Consider the following 10,815-nt stretch of genomic DNA (forward strand, 5'->3'; position numbering starts at 1 on the left):
TCCTTGTTTACACACACTGCATTGGCAAGCATCTTCATCTTAATGCAAGCATGGCAAACAAAATTAAATGCTTAATCATTTCTGTGAATACATTGAAACCATATTGCAAATCATCGAAAATACTAATATTACAATGGTGTAGCCACAAAAGGAGTTTAACATAAAACAACTACAGGCCATTTTAACATAATAAACTAATTCAGTACTAAGAAACTATACACCATCAAAAAGTTTTGTTGAATCTTTTCTTTAGTGGAATTAATGTCTGTTACTCATTTAGAACTCATCACCAACCATGATTGTATGAGGTCCTGCAAGAATTTAAGAACCATAAGTGCATTATTTTATAAGTAAAAAATGACTGTATTAAAGATTTTGGAATGAGGACAAACAATTTTAAGTAAACATGCTATGCACTAAACTATCATCTCAATATAATAAGAGTGACCACAACCTTGATAAGTTATTTATCCTGAAGATAAAGCCATTTAGGTAATCAATACACAGTATGATCAATGTCAAGTATATATAAAGCACAAAATAAATAAATAAATAAACCATTAAAAGAATAAATAAAAACATGAGAAGCATCTTACCAATTGTCTGTTTTTGTAACTACACCTTTGGTGGCTTTGTCGAGCAAAACTAGATTCTCGACATAATAACCTAAAAAAGTCTTATGAGATCCATTAATTTCAAGATTCTTAACATTTTGGCTATCTGGATTCCACGAGATGAGACCTCTTCTATCATTTAGCAATACAGCCTCATCAATTCTATTATCTTCCAATACAACCTCACCATTCCTTCTAAAGCCAACTGGGCATGGTCGGAGCATTCCCAGACTTGGACATTGATATGAAAATTTTGTCCACGAGGATGCAACACCATACTCTTTCATCACCCATATATTGATTGGACCACTCCCTACCCTTCTTTGAAACCCAGCAATGGAATTTCCATATAAGGAAACACGATTCCACGTCATCCTCACTGTCTAACTTCGAAGTTCTGGTAGCGAAATTTGGCGGAAGAGCTCGTCCCCCAAATCGAACACCAAAACAAACTCATTGTAATCTTTTCTGAAAGCAATCCAATGCAGCGCCCCATTGGCAAATGCCGGTGGCTCATGCTGACATATACCGCATGTAGGAGGCAGGGAAGCAGAAGCACTAAGCATTCTCCATTCACCAGTGGAGAGTGAATAAACATCAACCTCCGGTCGAGACTTTCCAAACTCGAAAGGACTACGCATTATGGACAGAATCCTGACCACTTTATAATCATTAGATTTTGGATCAAACCCAAACCCAAAAGACGCGTTGGACAAATCGCGTGAATCGAAGGTGACGCGGGGAATCGGTAATTGGAGAAGCTTTCCCACACAAATGTTCCAGAGAAATAATTCGTTAGCGAAATAGGGTAAACCATCGGAAAGGCAGAGCAGGCCGTTACAAGTACCGACGACATTGTGATGGGGGTGCTGAAGGTGTGGACCATGGAAAGGGGAATCAAAACTGGCGTATTCAGTGAAATCAGGATCGTCTTCTTCATGCAATGTGTAGACTTCTTTGTCATTCCGTGAGAGCTTTAAGAGGAGGAGGTTGTTTTTGTTATTGTTGTGGGAGTGGAGAAGATGGGTGGAAATGAAAGTTGGGTTTTGGATTAGGAATTTCCAGGTTTTTGAGAGAGAGGTACAGATGATAATGGATTTGATAGGTAGGTAAGTGAAAATATGGGTAAGAATCTCATCAGGTGAATCTCCCCCATCGAATTGACTTCTTGCTGTCTGACATTGCCCCCGGTTTCAAAGCGAGAAAGAACCAACGAAAGCAAGAGGAGCGAAGCCTTGTGCTCTATCGAAGTGTCTGTGGAGTGGAGGATATAATTTGGGTCTCGAGTATTGACTGAAGAGATAAGAGATGTGTGATTTTTTTTTAGGGGAAAAATTCATTCTAAATCCCATAATTTAAAATTTATTACTTTGATGTTTTTTTTTTCTTTTTTTTAAAGAGTTAGTTACAAGTTTCAATCTATGACATTAGTTTCCTGTAAATGTTAATTTTGGATTTTAATTTTGTGTTCTTTAATCTGGGTTTATGTTCTTGTTGTTATTGTTCAAGACACATTTAGATCTCAATTAATGTAATTTTGGTTTTCATTTCTGTTTTTAATTTTTTTTATTTAGTTAAAATTAATAATTTTTTTAATTTAAATGCTGACGTGACATTTTTTAATGCCAAAACAAGATTTTTTATTATTATTTTAATAGTTCCGTTTGCAATATAGGATTTTGCCAATAGAGCACTGATGGAAAGGACTAAAATAGATGACGTGTTTCTAAGTAGGGACTAAAAGTTGTGAAAATAAAATATAGGGATTAAAGTGAGAATCGCATGAAAATATAGGGACGAAAATGTAATTTTCGTCTTCTTTAAATATATATAATTTAATAGTTAAAATTGAAAGTTTTTTTTTCAACTTTTAATCCCAGCTTTTGATTACAACTACACCTAAAGCCAATCCGTAGAGTGGAGGTAAGAAGTAAGCTAATTTTTGGACTTACTAATTCTGCATTTTGAATTTTTTTCTTCTTCTAATTTGTTAGTTTTATTTATTTAGTATTTTAAGAGTTAGTTTATTAAATATATATATATATATATATATATATATATATATATATATATATATATATATATATATTGATGGGTATAAAAATACAACTCCAACTTCGTCCATAGAGGTCGTCCGTGGAAAAACCAAGTAGACAAAGGTTGCAAGAACCTCGTCCTGAATAAGCCCGTCCAGGGACGGAGCTAGGACTTGGAGTTAGGGGGGCGACTTTGCTGCTAGCTGTGTGCGGTGGCTCCGACCCTTGAGTCTATTTTTTTACTACTAAGGATTTTTGTTAAAATTTTTTTAAATGGCCAAGTAGTTTGTTCTGGGTAAAATATATTGATTGGACTTAATTTTTTTAGTTTTATTATATTGGTAATTTTTGTTGTTGAGCTAATTTTTTTGAGTTTTTATATTTTGTTTTAGATTTAATCTATTAATTTTTTATGTCTTTTAAAAGGTGAAAAATGTTAAAACTACAAAATTTTTACAAATTGCTAATGTGATAAGTGGTTATTGATATATAAAAAGTTATGCAAGTGTACGAACTAATAAGAATTTACTACCTTAATAATTTATATAAACATTGTAAAAACGTTTTTGGCTATAAGATTACTCTCAAAAGAATTAATGGCATTATTAAGGAGGGCAAAGTGTAATTTTATTGAACAAATTTGTTAAACTTAGTACCTATTAATATAATAATATTTTTATAAAAAAAATTAGGGGGGCCATTGCCCCCCCTAGTCCAATAACAGCTCCGCCCATGAGCCCGTCCATGCAGTAAAGTGCGTAGACAGGGCTTTACGTGGACAATTCTATAACTCCATGCCATGTCATCCAAGTGAACCATCAGCCTCGTCCTGAAAGATCGTCCAGAAAGGAACGGCCTTATGTTGGGAGCAAGACGCACCTGACTGTAAGTTCCCTCGACGAGGTTCCCTGGACGAGCCCTTAACAATTGAGAAAATTTCCAAAGTGAATATAACAACTCCGAATCACACACATAACTTCCAGTGACCGTTTTGTGAGGAAAAATGTAACTCCTAAACAGTTGAAGGGGTGATTCCTGAACCCTCACACCTCCTCAAATCTAGGAAAAATTACAAGTTTGATAACTGTCTTTAGGATAGTATATAAACACCATTTCAGACCAAAAGAGGGTACGCTTTATATTTCCCAGAAAGTTGGAACTCCGAAAATATAGAGAGAAAACTAACTTTGTCATCGGAGGGTTCTTGGCTGGCAACCTCGGTCACCTTTGATCGCTTTTCTTTCTTTTCCAGGCTATCGAAAGAGCAAGTAGTCCTTTCAAGTCCGAAGCATCCAGCCTACTGATTTTCTTCACATCATTATATATATATATATTAATGGATAGAAATCTCCTAAGCTAATACTTGAGCCCCAAGCTCCCTCCTTAACAGAAGGGTCTATTAGACCAATTGGGTCAATGGATAGTTTGATCAAACTTGGAATGTTATGACTAATCTCTCTCTTTTTATCAATAAAAGCATTAGAGATCGAATTTTAATAGTCAATTTTTTTGAGAAATTACCAGTGTGACACTCTTTGTGTTTGTGTAGTATTAAATATTAATCACATACTAGTTGGATTATATTATACAATTACGTAATCAGTAAATAAAAACAGATGTAACAAATAATCTTGGTGTGTTCAAATTTCTACTGTGGACCCGGCAATATTAGTGTGGATGTTAAGTCAAATTTAAACAAGTAGAAAGAAATATATACTTTGCAAAAGTCATTAAGCGATTCATTCATTCATTCATTTTTATTGGATAAATAAAGTTAGAATATTTTTATTCATTTCAATTATAATAAGTGATACAAATATAAGAAATAATTAAAATAAATGAGGCGCAAATAAGTTTTACAACACAAAAACTTGCTATATTTATTGCGTGCTTGCTTCCCCATTGTTTATTTCACTAACATCTTCAACTCCATAGAGCATCATGGGACACTGCACATCATCAAACACAAAAATATTAATCAAGACATGAGAAGATTCATTACAAAGGTATATGTTTTTTCATATGTATTATGACCCTTTAATTTTTACACACAAAGAGAGAGAGAGAGAGAGAGAGAGAGAGAGAGAGAGAGGAAGAGAGATTACGTGTTGCAATCCACAGTGGGATCAAGAGGAACAGGAACATTGATTTCGCAAAGTTGGGGAAGCTGTTTTAGTCTTTCAGGTATAAGTTGAAATTCTTTTGCAGCAGTTTCTAAACATTCACACAAAGACCTGCGTATTGTAGTGGTGTTTGCCTGTTGCGATACATTTTCTGCACCTTTACAACATGTAGGGATGGGTATTGGGCCAAAACCAAGTAAGTATGGTTGGCAGGTTATCAATTGTGTTAAAGCCTCCTCGCATGTTATGCCATCTGCAGCACTTGCACTTGCATTTAGTACCAAAATAATCATCAACCCAAAGGCTAATACTAAACAACTCATTATTTTCTTCTCCATTCTCTTTTGGATTGAAAGACTATTTGTTCTATCTTTTATCTCAAAAAGAAAGAAAGACTATTGTTGAGTTACAAACTAACGGTGCCTACGCTATTTATAGAGGTGGGAATCGTGGGATTATAGGCACTCCTTTGTGGCCCTATGGCTATCATTAAAGTAAATTAATTGATTTCTTTTTCTTTTTTTCTTTTTTTAAAGAGAAAGGTATATGATTTATTACCTATCTATGTTTTATGTATCTAGGAAAGAAATCTCCACCTTCCATTTATAACATCTTTGAAACGTATCAATGATTCAATATCGAAGAATTTGTCATTGACAGACCGAATAAAAAAAATGATTATAAAAAACTTTTTTCTTTCTATATTACCATGTATGGAAATGTAATATATGTTAAATAAAAAACTCATACAATTTTTTTAAATTTTTTTAAAAATAGAATTCTATTTTAGCCTAATTTAAATATGTAATAGTTTTTTTTTTTTTTGGTTTTTGATTAACTGTTCGTTTATTTTGTTTTAGCCATTTGAGGAATGCATACTATGCATCGAAGTGTGCATTGCCATTCATTGTTGGGCTAACATGTCTTTCACATAAGATTTTGTAGTTCTATTTCAAAGATTAATGAATACAGCGTTTTTAGATATTGAATTCAAACTTTCAAAAATATAATTGCTATTATTCTACTTGAAATTTCAAATGTTATATGAAATTGGTATTTCTCTTTAAAGAGATGAATGAATAGCCAGCCAAGAAAGACAAAACGTGGCCTGGAGCAAGATAAAATTGTTGAACCATTCAAAGGAATTGATTAGGATAAATATTAAATACTCACAAATAAGGATAAGTATAATCCTAATAAATGCATTTATTTCATTCCATACTTGAGCTCCTTAACACTTGGCACATATATATGGTAGTTAATAGCACAAAAACCTTTTTTGAGAAGAAATAGCACAAAAATTAAAAAAGTCAGCACTAGCAATCTAATGTCATTTATTTTCAGTTTCTCAAAATATATATATAATTTATTTTCAAAAGATAACCTTAAAATTCAAGTTTCAATATTGTAAACATTACATTTAATCATAAAGAGTATCTCAAAAGAAAAAAACATTTATATCATAAAGAAAATAAAAATCTGCTACAATTTTAAACTTTATAATATTTAACTTAAAGTAACATGTCATTTTTTATTTTTTTTTAGAAACAAACACATACGCACAAGGGAGAGGGAAATGGATCAAGATCATCTAGAATTCTACCATAGAGAGTTCTTTTAATTTTAACTCTTTTTCTAAAATAAAGAGTCCAAATTATACTATGTCATTACTCCACTAATAAAAACCTTAAAATAACATGCCACATCAACTTTTAAAAAATGATAAATTGACGAGTCAATTTTTTTAATTAATTTAATTTCAAAAACTTAGAGACCCGTTTGGTAGAAGTATGTAGTTATGGCTTTCAAAACAATGTGAAAAGTGTATTTTAGTGTACTAAAAACAGTTCTTTTGGGTACTCATAATGTAAAAAATTGTGTTTGGGAATATATTTTTGTAACATTCCTTTTAAAATGGAAAATACATAAATAAGTGTTAGGTATGAGGGGAAATTCTTACCTAGTCCCAGACTACAAGGTCACCAAGCTGACTTTGTAGTCCCAGCCAATAGAAAAATACCACATCAATAAATATTCTGCTGACATCATTTAACGAGGGCAGCTCATCAACCATGGCAGTCCACCAACGTTCATCCTCAAAAAAATAAAAAATGTCTCAAACGTTTGTCGTCAGTTAAGGTTAGCTTCAATAAAAAAAAATATATATATATACAGCCAACTGTACTCCAATTTAGCTCAGGACAAAAAGATTAAAATATAAAAATAGGAGCCAGCCATGTACTGATTTTGGAACTCTCTCGCATTTCGACCCGTTCCCCTTCCCCTCTCTAAGATTTCCTTGTTCATCATCCCCACCGTTCGGTTGCCCTTTCCTTCCACTTGACGCTGACATCGCCGGCACTTCCAGTAAGTTTTTTTATTTAGTTATTTATTATAATTTCTATCTGTTTCTGTCATTTTAATGATTTTTTTTCCAATAAGCCTAGTTTGGTTGCTGGGAAAACGAAGGAAAGTATTTGTCGGATTTAGGGGTTGTGTTGATCTGTTCTTTTTCAAACCCCCAAAATCTTCTCTTTCCAACTCCTGACATTGCAAGAAGACTTTTTATTCTCTTTTTTTTAGTTTCCTTTTGTGTGCCATTTTTCCCCTGTACATGTTTGATGAAATGTTTCAATGAAGATGGAGATTCCTTTGTTCTCAAACTATTATCTATCAACAAAATGTATACTACCTTGTAAAGGGTTTTTTTATTTATTTATTATTATTTTAAATGTTTTTTCGGATTAGATAACAGTTGGATTTTTGTTGTAGTTTCACATGTAGAAACATAAAGCTTCTATCTTTGCTTGGCAAACAACTTGCTGCTATGTTTGTCAGTTTTAAAATAAATTCTTTGCTGATACGGTACTTGAAATTTTGGTCTTGAAGTACTTTTTTTTTTTTTTTTTTTTGGTGTGAAGGTTGTTGACTGTTAGAAATTTGACAGTGTTGCCTAGAGGTGGTTAAAGGAGTCTTGGTTCGGCTCATTTAGTCTTGGAATGCAGAACAAATGTTGTTCAAAAATTCCAATGCAGAATAGGCGCTGCTGAAGGAGTCCAATCTGCTGGCTGTTGTTATCAAATTGAAAGAGATTATAGTGCTCTGAATCATCAATGAAATTCTTAGCCTCTGTTTGGTTCCAGAGAAATTAGAAGGAAAAACTTGATGCCAAATTCTCAGCCTCTGTTCGGTTCCAGAGAAATTAGAAGGAAAAACTTGATGCCAAATTCTTAGCCTCTGTTGGGACCTCTTTTTAAGTTGTATACTTTGTTTACTTATTACACATCAATAAAATAGGTAGGTATATTTTCAATCAAGGCAAGAGTTAGCACTAGCAGTGAGGACTGAGGATAGCTTTTGAATGCTCAAATTGTTTGTTATCAGAGAATTTGTGTGTCCTATTTGAATTCTGCAATCCATCTTTAAAATTGCACTCTGCAATTGTCATTCATTAATAAAGATATTCTTCCTTAATACATAACTTTCACTTGGCAACAAGTCAAAATAAATCCAAAGAGAACAAATATATTCCTCAAAAATAAAATAACAAACAAAAGAAACTTGGTGTCATGATAAATGTCACTTGGCTCCAAGCCAAGAATTTGTGCCAGATTTGTGAAGTTCCAAGAGTTCTTGGCTGCATGACATCTTCGGTCTTCTCACCTGGAAACATATGAGAATCATATTAGCATATTGAATGGAACAAAAATAAATACATTAACATTCACAAAAACCATTCTAATTATTTTGTATTGATACAATCACACTTAAAAACCAAACCCCAAATAAAATAATCAATAATGAAGTATACCTTCGGAACTCTCTTATCTAGAGACTCTTGGATTGCCCCAACCTTGCTGTTCTGCATTGCTGACCGTCTTTTGTATATAAAAAAAAGGAAGTCATCCTTAGGAACAAGAAATAAGTAATAAAATTGATAAAAAAACATGGGATCTTCTATCTGCCTTTTCTTAAAATGATTCAATAGGCTTTGAGCATCTCCAACACTAATCGTTGACATCTTTTTTTTGTTCACATGATTATAACAATCTTTTTCAGTGAAGCCCACATTCTCACTCCCTCCAACTTCTTTTGTTAAATACAAATAAGTATTCTTTGTACGTATACCAGCATTCACTATGGAATCAATTAAACCTGCCTTAGGTTTTGAAATACGACGACCCGATCTTAACAAATGTCTCTCTGATGGTAGTGCAAGTTCATAATTATGCTCTGGATTAAATGCAGTAACCCTCCACACATCATTTTCAACTGTGAAACGAATAAATGCTTTACAGCCAGTTCTGGTCTCTAGTTTCTTCCAATTTTTCTCTTCATAAGCATCTTCATCTATTTTAAAACCCTCCTTAGAACATAGAAATTCATGTCGCCTTATGTTCTTTGTCCCATTAAAATATCTAGGCTTTCCTTTCCGTATACTAAAACCTGTTTGTAATGCATAATTATTGTATAAATTGTATGCTTCATTTTCAATATATGCCACCTTATCCAACAAATTGTCATCACTATTTTCTAGTCGTTCAACAAACAAACAATCTTCAATTCCTTCAATATCACTTGAATTGCAAACTACAATAATTTTTATGAAAAATATAATTGTTAGAAATAAAATATTAAGGAATTTACAATACAATAATTATCTTATGTGTGCAATTTTTTATGTGTTCTTAAAGGCCTATGGTATGCTTTATTACAAAGCTTCCCTATTTCTAGGCACAAATATAATTAGAAATTAGACATAGTTACCAATATCACTACACATATTTTATTTGGGAGCAAACACCTTTATATATTTTATTTGGGAGCAGGGAGCAAACTTATCACAACAAAACAATAAATTCATACCTCAAAAATATCACAACAAAACGTTAAATTTTTCACAAAAAAAAAGCATTAAATTCATACCTCAATACATTTTTATATATTTTATTTGGGAGCAAACATATCACAACAAAACATTAAATTTTTCACAAAAGAAAAAAGCATTAAATTCATGCCTTATTACATTTCTATATATTTTATTTAGGAGCAAACATATCACAACAAATCATAATACATTCTTTAAAAAATGAAACAAAACACAACAAGACAAAATAAATTATACCTCTATTACTTTGAAAATTGGGTTCTTTCATGCTAATGTGAACAGGATTTTATCTCTTTGCACTTGAACTTTTCACTTGATTTCACAAAAAATCACTCATAGTAACATTTTCACCGTGGTCACACAGTACACTTGATTTTTGTCGGCACTGAGTAAAACCTCGTGGCTTGTTTACAATAGTGAAAACCCTAAAGGTTCTCTTTGTCCTAAGCTAAATTGGAGTACAGCTGGCTGGCTCTTCTTATATTTTATTTATTTATTGAAGCTAACGTTAACTGACGACTAACGTTTGGGACATTTTTTATTTTTTTGAAGATGAACGTTGGTGGGCTGCCATTGTTAATGAGCTGTCCTCATTAAATGATGTCAGCAGAATATTTATTGATATGGTATTTTTCTATTGGCTGGGACTACAATGTCAGCTTGGTGACCTTGTAGTCCGGGACTAGGTAAGAATTTCCCAGGTATGAGTATGTATGTTTTAGAAAAAGTGTGTATTTCTTTGCCATGAACAGTGTAAAATAATTTCTTTTATCGAAAAGAGAGAGAACTCCCTCATGAACTCCAACTGCTACTGTAACTTTCTTTGCTCTATGCTTCCTACTTCCTCTCATCCCATCTTCCTCCCATCTCCTTCACTGCGTGCTCATTTTGTCACTGCCAACAGCCCACTGCAAATCTCACTGCTTCATTGCCAGGTTGAATTTCACTCATTCACTTCTTCAACCCCATATGTTACTGTTGTGGGAGTGGTGGAGATGGGTGGAAATGAAAGTTGGGTTTTGGATTAGGGATTTCCATGTTTTTGAAACAGAGGTGCAGATGATTATGGATTTGATAGGTAGGTAAGTGAAAGCATGGGTAAAAATCTCATCAGGTAAATATCCCCATCGAATTGACTTCTTGCTGTCTGACAT

General features: G+C 33.0%; 1 long non-coding RNA gene and 1 pseudogene across 1 annotated transcript; one reads left to right on the plus strand and one right to left on the minus strand.

Annotated features, from left to right (window-relative positions):
* Nucleotides 1-78: 78 nt before the first annotated feature.
* LOC142609262 (uncharacterized) lies at nt 79-10,815 on the minus strand (annotated as a pseudogene).
* On the plus strand, nt 7,013-8,090 carry LOC142610164 (uncharacterized). Its single transcript, XR_012839779.1, has 2 exons — nt 7,013-7,140; nt 7,695-8,090. It is a non-coding gene; the product is annotated as an uncharacterized LOC142610164 (long non-coding RNA).

This window comes from Castanea sativa, chromosome 9 (assembly GCF_040712315.1).
Source record: "Castanea sativa cultivar Marrone di Chiusa Pesio chromosome 9, ASM4071231v1".
NCBI classification, from domain to species: Eukaryota; Viridiplantae; Streptophyta; class Magnoliopsida; order Fagales; family Fagaceae; genus Castanea; species Castanea sativa.